Source organism: Pteronotus mesoamericanus, unplaced genomic scaffold, assembly GCF_021234165.1.
Source record: "Pteronotus mesoamericanus isolate MK-2021 breed Mesoamerican mustached bat unplaced genomic scaffold, CSHL_Meso_final scaffold_36, whole genome shotgun sequence".
Classification (NCBI taxonomy): domain Eukaryota; kingdom Metazoa; phylum Chordata; class Mammalia; order Chiroptera; family Mormoopidae; genus Pteronotus; species Pteronotus mesoamericanus.
In genome coordinates this window covers 23,656,902-23,669,183 of record NW_026555313.1, presented here as the reverse complement: position 1 = coordinate 23,669,183, position 12,282 = coordinate 23,656,902, and the positions used below count along the sequence as shown (strand labels likewise).

The following is a 12,282-nucleotide window of genomic DNA, read 5'->3' as shown; positions in this document are numbered from 1 at the left end:
TAGGCTACCCAGGATTTGCTTCAAAATAATAAGGGGATGTGGAGAATGTATTCATTACTTTGTTCTCTCTATATGTGTGTTTTAAATCTTCCATAATAAAATTTTTTAAGTGATACACAATATCATTATTTATAATAAGTTTAGAAACCAAATATTTCTCAAACAATAAGAATGGTTAAGAGTTATTCTATAATTTTGAAAGATATGAGAAGACACAATTAGATGATATGAGGAGTGAACCCCCCCAAACCAGAATTATCTCTTGGAATGTGGGCCCCTTGTAGTACAGGCTTTCCCTGCTAGGCAAGTGCTCTAGGAACCCTCCAGTATCAGTACCAGATAGTGGTGTTGTGAGGAGGCTGTGTTCAGCTTCAGTGAATTTTTGTGGAGACTTTCAAGGCATTTGCCCATTTCATGATGGGTGATTTATGAACACTGAGTGTTCAGCAGTTTTTGACCAAAAACGGCATGTCCCCCATGCCCTACCCTCGCTATTCACCCATCTTGCCTGGAGCAACATTTTTTTGTTTCCTTGGATGAAAAATATCCTCGAAGGAAACATTTTGCCAATGGAAGGAGGTGAAACAAACAAACAAACAAAATGGCAGAAGCACTGAAAGACATCAAAATTGATGAGTTCAAAAACTGTTTAGAGCAGTGGAAATAACATCTCAACAGGTGTATTGCATCAAATGGAGAGTACTTTGAAGGTACTGAAGTTTAAACATGTAAGAATAAATACACAATTTTTTATAAATAAATTCTGGGTTTTTGGGGGTTCCCCTTCGTATAAGACATTCTTTCTTTCTTCTTTTTTTTAATTCTCACTGTGTGTTTATTATTGATTTTAGAGAGAGGGGTAGACAGGGAGACAGAGAGGGTGAGAAACATCGATGCAAGAAACATTGATTGGTCCCTAGCATATGCGCCCCAAACCGCAGCATAGGCCTGTGCCCTGACTGGAAATTGAACCCACAACCTTTTGGTTCACAGGACGATGCTCCAACCAACTGAGCTGGCTAGGGCAGCATCATTTTCTATGTAATATGTATGTAAAGAATGAAATATGACACACTTGAGAAATATTTTTATATAGTGAGATTTGAAATAGGTTTTAATTTTGAGAAAAGAAGTAATTTTAAAATCTTGTTCACATCTTAACTTTGAGCTGTTTGGAAGATCCATATAAAGAGCATCCTACAGTTGTATAGTCAAGCCTTTCAAAGCCAAAGATTGTCTAGGCCCGTGGTTTGCAAGGTGTGGCCTCCAGACCAGCAACCTCAGCATCTGGGAGCATGTTAGAAATGCAAATTCCAACCAGAGACAGGGAAGTAAAGAACAAACTGACATTGACCAGAGGGGGGCGGGGGGGGGGGAGCCGGGGGGGGCGGGGGGAATAACAGGGATGGGGGAGAAAAAGAAGGGGAAAGGTCAAGGAATATGTATAAAGGACCCCTGGACAAAGACAATGGCAGGAGGAGGGGGATTGAATGTGGAAGATGGAAGATGGGGGTGGGTAGGGCAGGGAAGAGTAATGGGGGAAAAATGGGGACAACTGTAATTGAACAAAAATTTTAAAAATGCAAATTCTTCAGCCTTACCCCAGACCTTCCAAATCAGAAGCTTTGGTGTGGTGCCTAGCCATCTGTGGCTTAATGAGCCCTTCATGTGATTCTTATGTCAATCAAGCTTAAGAATCACTAGTCTAGGTCCTAGGTCCTCTTGGCTTCACTTTACACATTGAATACAGAAATATTTCCCCCACACTCTTGTGGCAACCTATTACTTCACTTGACTTTCTGAGGCAGGAGGAGATAGTCGGGAAGGAGGAAACTCCAGACGTGCCCCAGGGCTAAGATAAAGAACATCAATAAAGGGCGGAGACACTGTTCTAAAACTAGTAGTTCCTGCTTTCTGGAAAAGCACTGAATCCCAGTGATTCAGGAATGCACCTGCGCAAAAGATGCTACCTGACCCCAGCTTCATTATGATAGCATTATAATAAATTAGCATTGTGGGACCCCCCCCCCTACCCGGTAGCCAATCAGGGAAATCATGGGAGACCACATGAACAGTAACTTTAAAATAATATAACTACTTGTACATGCGCAATAAAAGCCCACTAAAACTATCCAGGAGACACCCACCCTGAAGGAATAAAAGCCGTCTAGCCTCTCAGGTCGGGGCTCTTAGGCTCTTCTCTCCCCTCCTCTCCTCTCCTCCCCTCCCCTCCCCTCCCCTCCCCTCCCCTCCCCTCCCCTCCCCTCCCCTCCCCTCCTCTCCTCTCCTCTCTAAGGTGGTCTGCTCCCTCAGAGAAGCCTGTTCTGTGTGGCTTAATAAATCTGCTTTCTCTTGCTTTCCGCTATAAATTCTGTGTGTTTGGTTCAATTTTTTTTGTCCGCAATCACCAAGAACCTGGTTACCTGTGCCCACCTATAACATTTCCATGATCATTATATCAAACCACAACCATGGATCAAACCAGCTATCAGTTTCCCTCATATGCTCCAAAGCTGCTTAAAGCAGTGTACACTATCTGCTTCAGCTTTTACTAACTTCTTAGCTATCTGCAATTTTGCTTTGAAAATGTTTCCCTCAAGTTCTCCACCACCAAATATTCATTCAGCTGCCATTGGAACTGGCCTCGTGTGAAATGGAACTCAATATCTTCCTCTTCGAAGCATCCTTTATTTTCATATTCCTTGTGAATAATACCATCAAGCAAAATCCTGGATTTTTGCAGTGAGTTATCTTTGATACCCCTTTTTACTAAATCCCCATATCCACCCTGCACATGTTGTTTTATAAGATTTCTGAGATGTTTAAAGTCCGTTTTTTGTACACATAGACCATACCTTATTCTAATTCCTTTCCTTTTTTTTTTTTTTTGCTTGGATTCATGTAAAATTTTTCTAACCAGTTTCCAAGTGCTTGGTCTATTTCAGCTCCAGTTACCCTCCAGCCTTTGTTCTTAAGAAAGCCTCTAGCCCTGACCAGTGTGGCTCAGTTAGTTGTGCATTGTTCAACAAAGCAGGTCGCAGGTTCAATTTCCAGTCAGGGCACATACCTGGGTTATGATTTTGGCCCCCAGGCAGGGTGCATACAGGAGGGAACCAATGGATGTTTCCTTCTCTTTCTCCCTCCCCCTATCTCTAAAAATAAATAAAATCTTTTTTAAAAAGAATATATTCCATGACTTTATTTACTGCTTTATTCTCTCCTCCTCTTATCTAGGGGGGAAAAAAAAGCCTCTGAAATGACCCTCCTGATTAATGTTTCTCTTATTGCCTTCAGGAAAAATCTAAACTTCCCAGCATGACTTTCAAAATCTTTTACACTTGATTCCCAAGTTCCTTTTCAGCCTGCTCTTATGCCACTCCTCTCCCCCTTCCCTGACCACACATCCTCCTCCAGTCAATAGGGATGGCCCTGACTTAACAATGGTTCGACTTAGGAATCTTTGATTCTATGATTTTCCAATGGTGTGAAAGCGATATGCATTCAGTAGAAATCGTGCTTTGAATTTTGATTGTTAATCTTTTCCAGGGCAAGTAATATTTGGTATAGTACTCTCTCATGGTCCTGGGTGGTGGTTGGGAGCCATAAGGGTAAACAACCAATACTCTTTATAATGTAGTATTAAATACATTTTTTACTTATATTTTCAACTCCTTATAAATTGAGGAGCATCTGTACTCCAGCAGTCTTATTGCTCCTATGAACTTTAGTATCTCCAACCATTGGATCCATTTGCCTGCTATTTTTTTTATTAAGTTCTGAAATATGAACTAGAATAGAATTTCCATGAGACTGGTGACCTTGCGTGGCACATGGTAAACTCTCAATCTTTTCATAAGATTTCATATCAATTCATTACTGAATGAATGAAATGTCACCCCTTTTGTGAAGTCTTCCAGAATTGTCCTTGCAGAATTAATTTCTCAGTTCCAATGTCCTTTGCTTGTCCTGTTGTTATTTTCATTTAGTTGTCAGTTGAAAACCCAACAGTTGAAAGCTCTTCAAGTGCAGGGACTGCCTTGGTCATGTATAAATCCCTAGCATAAAGTGGTATTCTATACATGTTTTCCAAATTAAGTTAGGCCCATTGAAACTCCAGGCACCTGGGGTTAAGATGCCCTTAAGATGGGAATTTCAGCAAGGAAAGAGACTATGAAGAATGCAGAATTGATAGTGTCAAACCAATGGGTATTTTTATTTATTTAAAAAGTAATTTCTTGTCAAAAAATATGTACAGAAGCTATAAATAAAAAGTGATTGTCCTCTGTGTCTCTTGCAACTCCAAATCCTCAAAGATGACAATTGCTGCTTGATACCTATATTCTTCAAGACATTTTCCATGCTTAGACAACATATTTTTATATAGGAACAATATTCTCTGTCATATTTAGAATAATATTGAGCATACTGTTCTGTTGGGGTTTTTTTGCTCCAAAAAATATATTGTAGACATCTATGTCAGTAAATAGAACATGATTTAAATACTATCCATATCCCGATGTCTCTCCAATGTATTTATATCTTCAGCTCAGGCTTATCTTCTCAACTCCAACTTAAAACAACTCATTCTCCCATTAGGCCACCCTAATGTTTCACAGATTCTAAACAGAACTGCTTAAACCTGCTGTTCCTACAGGCTTTGCTCAAACCAAACACCTGAGTCATTCTTTTTCTCCTCTTGCACCCAGTCAATCCTGTTGACTTATTCTTTTTCTTTTTTTAATGAGAATTTTACAGGTCATAAATTAAATGTATCCCCTTGCACTGCACTTATCTTATAATATTACCACTACCATTCTGGTTTCTGTAGTGTGAAACACTTCCTCTTCTCATTCAAGTCTCTCAATCTAAAAACAAAACAGCCACAAAATTTGATTGATTTATCAAGGCTGTCTCTCACAGCTGTGGTCCAATTCTCCCTTTTGTGCTGCCTCACTGCAGATTTCTGCTCTACTCTGCTTTCAATTCTGGTTCATAAATTCCCTTCTCATCTTTGGTTTTCACATCGTTCTTAAGAAAATGCAGGACTCTCTTGCCATACTCCTGTGCTCTACCTCTATCCAGCAGTTACACTTTGGCTGTGTTTTAGTCTTTATCCCATTTGACTAGTCTCAGTCCTTCAGCAGTGTTGATTCTTTGCTGCTCTTCCAATCTTGCCTCCTCACTTCATCCCTGCACTCAACAGATCCTTTTTCTTTTTCCCTGCTAGCTCCTCCAACTGTCTTCTTGAACTTCTCCTTCCATTCATCTAAATGTTTAACTCATTTCCAGAGTGAGATCATCACTTTAAGAGGGATATCTGTCATGTCTTCACAGGTCTTTCTTGCAGTCTCATATTTCTTATACCTTAGGGCATCTCCACTTTGTTGTGCCACTCATACCTCAAACCACCCAGGCTAAAGCCAAATGCTTAAATCTAATGCATTTCCCTGCAAGATACTCCCTTCCTAATTTTGGCTATTTTGCTATCATTTTCCCATTTTCTTTTTTTTGGTGTTTTTTTTTTTAATTTGATTTATTGATTCTACCTACAAGGTGCATCATCCAATCAGTCTGCTTCTCTCCATTTCTACTGCCACTGCCACTACCCCAGTCCACTTGACTACTAAATTTCCCTCCTAGCAGGTCCTCTTGCTTCCATATTTGCATCCCTATAAGCCAGTTTCAATGAGGGGCTAAGCTGTGTTCTATTTGCCATGGTTTTATCCACATTCTCCCATTAGGCTGAGGTGAGAACCCTCTACTGCCTGGGGTTTGCCCATCTCTTCCCTCCTTCTCCTAGAACACTTTTCCTTCCCATCTTCAGCCTGGATACTCACATAAGTCTCGGTTAAATGTCTTTCACCCTGGCTGGTGGGGCTTGGTGGATTGAACACTGGCCTGGGAACCAAAAGGTTGCCAGTTCAATTCCATGTGAGGGCACATGGCTGGGTTGTGAGCCAGGTCCCCATTTGGGAGCAAGCAAGAGACACCTGATAGATATTTCTCTCCCACATCGATGTTTCTCTCTCTTTCTTCTCTCTCTGAAGATAAATAAAATCTTTTAAAAAAAATAAATAAAATGTTTTTCTTAGGAAGGCCTTCTCTCACCTCCTCTCCAATCTAATTTAAGTACCTGCAATAACCTAAACTTACCTTATTAGTATTGTCATTGCACATTACTAATGTTTGTTTAATGTCTGTCCATCTTGGCTGAAAACTCTGTGAGGGAGAACCTATTTTGGGTTTCACTGTACCTTAGCACCTGGCACATAGAGAACTCACGTAATTGCTGAATGAACAAAAATGAGGATGTAAAGGAAGGAGTATAATATTCTTTTTTTCCCCTGGTAACATTTTTATTTTTTCAATGTAACAGGAACTGTATACAAATGGCAGTAGACCCTTGCCTCTTTATTTTTATCTAAATAAAAGATAACTCGAGATCAGTTCTCAAGAAAGAAAAAGAGCTATGTACATAAGGGACTATATCTTCCTTCGTTGTCCACTTGGAACCAGTAGTTATGTTGCTGTCATAGAATCAGGAAGGAGGTTGTGATGAGTTGGAAGAGGTACGTATGCTGCTGTTATCATTTTACCAGAAAACCACCTGCCATGCACTGCATTGACAGCAGCAATGGCTGCAGCAACTGATGGGCACTTCACATACACATTGCCCTGACATAAATCAACATAAATATGAATAACCCCTCCATGTTTATTACATTTTTCAATCACATCATCCTTAATCTATGTATCCCATCCAACTTCTTCTATTTGAGGGTTAAACACATTAGAGAGTTGAAAACACTGTCTTGCAAAAAGTTGAACAGAGGCAGCTGCAGCTAAAGCTGAAGCTTCAGTCTGTTGGGAAAGTCTTGTTTGCAAATCTGCCACAGCACCAAATGCCAAAGAGCCACTCATTTGTAGAGCTTGCTGTGCTACTGGTGGGATCGGCAAACCTGTACCCTCTGCAAGTCTTGCCATTAATTAGAGATGTCCAGTTGTTCCCAAGTCAATTCCAGTCCTTTCCAGTTCATCACTGTCCAAAAATGAGCTAGCACTGGAAACATCAGTATGTTCAGTAACATGACCAACTTTCATTGGCCTTCCAGCGAGCTCAAATCCATTAAGTTGTTTTAAAGCCTCCTTGGCACATTCTGCATCAGAAAACGTAATAAATCCACATCCTTTGGATCGCAGCTCTGTTTTTTTTGTGTTTTTTTTTTCTGCCTGTGATGCCTGCACTATGATTGGCCAGTTAATCTTATTGCCAGAGGCACAGAGCTAACATCAACAAACTCCACATAAGCATTCTTTTGGAACATCTTGAATTTCTATCAGAAATCATCCTCACATCTTGAACCTTTCCTACTGTAGAGAAAAACTCTTCCAAATCTCTTTGCCAAATTCTCACTGCCAGCTGCATGCAGAAAACAGTCCTTGCATCTCTTTCCTCAGGAGTGAAATTATCAATAGGTTCATTCACAGGGCTCTCGTGTTTTCTTAATGGACTTTAGCTTCAGAAGCGCAGGTCTGCGTAATTTGATTCTATGAGGCAACCCAATCTTTCCTTGGATGGCACTGTTAAATTTTGGTCAGAGTAAAGACTTCTGTAGTGGCCTCTGAATTTGCGATCTTGACTTCTTGAGCGACTTTGTCTCCTTTCTTTGCTTCTACTTCTCTTCCATTCATGGCTTTTGCTCTTTTTCCTTTCTCTATCTCTGCTTCGCTTCTGTTCCTTACTTTTGCTTCTTTTTTGTTCATGACTACTACTTTCGCTCTTGCTTTTTTCTTCCTTCTGGAATCTTGAAACCCATACCCCAATCACAAAGAGATGTAGATTTCCAAGAAGGCAGAAACTTTGTTTTTTTGCTCTGTTCTTCACGGCCATTAGCACTGCTCAACTTGTTCTCATCCTTCTTGTAAAGAGCCTCAAGCACTGCGTCAGTGTCAATATCGTATGCCATTTTCTCCAAACACCTGTGCGGGCTTCCAGGCCCCTGTGGTGCTCGCATTCAGAAAGAAAGGAGCTGCTGCAGCTGTCCCAGCTGTTCTTACAGTTAAGCCTCTAGGCCTGGGCCGCGATACCACCCCTCGCGAAATTTTAGGCTCTGAGGGTGGATAGGCCCAAGAGAATCTAAAAGAAACAACAGGGTTAGAGAAGCGAGCTCGGAAGTGCAGGACAGCGGCTTCCGCACCTCAGGATCCAACCCTGCGACAGCGTCAGCCGCCTCCCTGAAATAGCAGCCGCCTCCCTGAAATAGCAGCCGCTGCTTCCCCCAGAGTATAATATTCTATCAGGGGTAAAATGGATAAAGGCAGATTTTTCTCAGGTTCTTTTTCCACAAAGGCTATATTGTTTTGTTCTTTTTGTTTGTTTGTTTTAATTGTTGACAATATTACAGATATACCCCATTTCCCTCCTGTAGGGTATGTGGAGGCAGTCTGGCTCCCTCACCTAGATGCATGGGTAACTGGAGGGAGCCGTTCCTCACAACCTTGAAGGAGTCTGATAAAGCACTGCTCCCACAGCCTTGAGCCCTGCAATGAACTGCCCTGTAGCCTTCAGTTGGCTCGCATGTGCAGCTCAGGATAGTAACTTCCCTTTCTGGGCTGTTGCCTGCCTTGTTTGGGGCTAGTATTTAAGGGATAGGAGCTTTGGGCAAGGTGAGGAGTCAGGGCGCTGACTTGGACAGGGGCTTGTGACCTGTGTGACTCCCTCCACACAGGCTCGTGGCCTGTGTGCGGCGTGGATACAGGCTTTGTGGCCTGTGTGATTTCCCCGGACCTGGCTTGTGCTTGTGTTTGTGTGACTCTCCTGAATAAAGGCATGTCAAGCATTGCCAAGGCTCCATGCATCTTCTTCCATCTACCCGGACCCCAAGCGGACCTGTCCAGCCTAGAGAGGCTGCAACACACCTCCCTTTGCCCCCCTCACCACCCCTTCATCTGTGTCCACAGGCTATGCATGTATGTTCTTTGGCTAATCTCTTCGTCTCCCCACCCTACTTCCCTTTGAGATCTGTCAGTCTGTTCCAAGTATCCATGCCTCTGGTTTTATTTTGTTCATTAGATTCCACATATGAGTGAGATCATATAGTATTTATCTTTCTCTGACTGGCTTATTTCACTTAGAGTAATATTCTCCAGATCCATACATGCTGTTGCAAAGGGTAGGAGTTCCTTCCTTTTTACGGTTGTGTAGTATTCCATTTTATAAATGTACCACATCTTTTTTATCCACTCATTTATTGATGGGTACTTGGGCTGTTTCCAGACCTTGGCTATTGTAAGTAATGCTGCTATGAACATAGGGGTGCATATATTTTCTCAGATGTTTCTGGATTTTTTGTTCTCCTTTCTGAACAGTTGCCTTTGGGGATACATTTGCAACTTAAACCAGACATTGACAAGAATGTGGACAGGGATAATAATATGCACAAAGTGCAGCTGAGGTGGACAAATTAAGGCAAAATCAGATAATATCCTCTTTTTTGGGAGATGAATAGACTAGGGTGATAAGAGAGTAGACTCTGGTTGCAGAGTGCTGGGTGGGCCCAGAGTGAATGACACTAATGACTTGGTCCCTCCACTCATTCCTCAGGTGGATATCACATAAAAATTAGCATCCTGGCAGTCGAGGAGGAGAAAATCAGCACAAAGCATCTCCAGGCCAATTGGGAAAAGGCAGTTCTGCACATGCTTCAACTGGGCATCTGCATGTGTCTATCTTTTTCTTGGCACTGGTCACTTTTTCCCTTCCCATCCCTGCTCTTTCCTACCTCCTTGACATCCACCTCTGCCTCCTGGGAGTATTATCAGCCCTTACCCCTCATTCTTCCGACCTTCACCCCTGCAGGGCAGGGCTGGCTTTGAGTACTTCTGGAGAACTACTAGCTGTTGTTAAATCTAGACCTGGAAAAAGGATCCAGGGCTAATGTCTGCTGTGAGAAGTCTTTCCCAGCTCCTTCAGACAAAGTTAATTGCTACCTTCTCTGTGCTTCCAGTCGGAGAAGTTACTAGTTACAATTCACAGATAACAGTGCATTCTTACTAGTGAGGCTCTGGGAGTTTGGACATGAACATGACATTCTATTGTATTGTTTTCACTGATTGCCAGTGTCATTGTGGTAAGTGCCTGACATAGGGACTGTGTGTTAAATAATCCTTGGTTTTGTGATTCTTTCCCATCAGCCTTAACACTCTAGGAACTGAGCAAATATTTTGTAAGTCCATTTTTACCACCCTGAAATGAATCTTACTGATAAAATAACCTACCTACAAATATAATTTTTAAAAAACCAATATAATGCTAACTGTGACATAACAAAAAATAAGGGAGGAAAATTTATATTTCAATGAATAAACTATATTTGAAAACATGAGCTAGTTGGAAATCGGCACATATGATGAGGTCTGTCCAGAAAAAATCCAGCCATTATTAATATAACAAGAACTGTTTGTGCAACATCGATGTAACCTGGCAGATAAGGAGAGTAGACTGGAATGCATGTGTGGAAAATGACTTCATTATACTAGTCAGTGGGGGTGGTAGGCGCCATTGAGTGAGCTTGAGTACTGTGGGGTTATCTCATTCAAAATGACTGAATGAGAACAAATCTGCATCAAATTTTGCATTAAGTTTGAACATTCTTTGGTGGAGACTATTCAGATGATTCAGAAGGCCGCAGCTATGGGTAACTGGTGATCAGCAGCCTCATTGTGACACTACCGCTCATGCATTGTATCTCTGCAGTTTTTTTTTGCAAAACATCAAATGACCCAGGTGACTCAGCCCCCCTACAGCCCAGATTTGGTGCCCTGCAACTTCTGGCTTTTCTCAAAACTAAAATCACCTTTGAAAGGGAAGAGATTTCAGACTATTGGTAAGATTCAGGAAAATACAACAGGGCAGCTGATAGAGATTGGGAGTACTGGGTGAGGTCCCAAGGTGGCTATTTGAAGGGGACTGAGGTATCATTGTCCTATGTACGATGTTTTTTGTATCTTGTATCTTCTTCAATAAATGTCTCTATTTTCATATTATGTGGCTAGGTACCTTCTGGACAGACCTTGTACTTATAGCAAATATAGCTTAGATTTAAGACAGGATATTTAAATGACTATTGAAAATGCTTTTTCTTTATATTGGCTATCTTGAAATAATAACTAAAGATTTGTTTATACATGTAGAGTACCTGCTGTGAGTACAACAGATAGGCAGAATGATACAGGCATGTGGTATTGATAACTTTAATGCCCAAACAGCTTTACTATCAGCAAAGTGATTTTGCTGATAAAGAGTTCCCAATATGGGAACTCTTGGTAAAATTCCAAACCAAAGAGGACAATGTTCCTTAGTTGTATTCTTGGAAAAATTCAGTATATATTAAAATGATGAGCCCTGACTGGTGGGGCTCAGTGGGTTGGACATTGTACTACAAACTTAGAGGTTCCCAGTTAGGGGCATGCGAGAGGCAACCAATTGATGTTTCTCTCCCTCTGTCTCCCTTCCTTCCCCTCTCTCTAACAATAAATAAATAAAACACCTTTTGAAAACAAGAAAATGGTGCAACAAATACTTTCTACTAAGTTGGGTTCCTAGCTCAAGTCATTATTAATGGCCTGAGGTATGAGGATCAATTCTCCAGGGTGAGAAACTGCCACCTGCACTGAGGTCATCTGACATTCCCGGGTCTGCCTTCAATGCCCACAACACCCCCAAATCCTTTGGGCATCCACAGCGTCCTCTAGGGTCAGGGAGAGGCCCTGGCCTAGCACTGCCACATTTCTGCTGTATGTTTGGGAATGAATGCACATGCTACAGCGTAGAGGTGGTGGTGATGTGACTAGGATGGGATTTTGTATGTTACCAAAATGTGCAAATCAAGCAAACAGGGATCTTTCCTTAAAGGTAGAGATTTTGGTCTGGTACGCCAAGGATCATGCTTTTCAGGAATATCACGTTTCAGAGACCAGAGAGGGGGCAGTCAGATTTCCAGTGAGACAGACTGCAAAGGATTAAGGGGTAATTAAGTGAACAGGAGATGAAGGCTATTAGGTGCTGCTTCTTTGGGCCTTTTGCAGGGTTGGCTGCTACAAGCTATTATCTCCCAAGACTATCCTTATAACCCAGGAAAGTGGGACTTGCTTCAGGATCCAAAAGAGGGTTGAGTATTTTCTTCCTTTGAGGGGAGTATAGAATCCCTTTGCTGTACACCAGGCAACTGCTCCATTGCCTCTGGAGCATCCCGTTTACAACCTCAGAGTTGATCTCCACCT

The 12,282-nt window shown here is 41.7% G+C and overlaps 1 pseudogene; it reads right to left on the bottom strand.

Annotated features, from left to right (window-relative positions):
* Window positions 1-6,483: 6,483 nt before the first annotated feature.
* On the bottom strand, window positions 6,484-7,967 carry LOC129086161 (RNA-binding protein 39-like; annotated as a pseudogene).
* Between the last annotated feature and the right edge of the window lie 4,315 nt (window positions 7,968-12,282).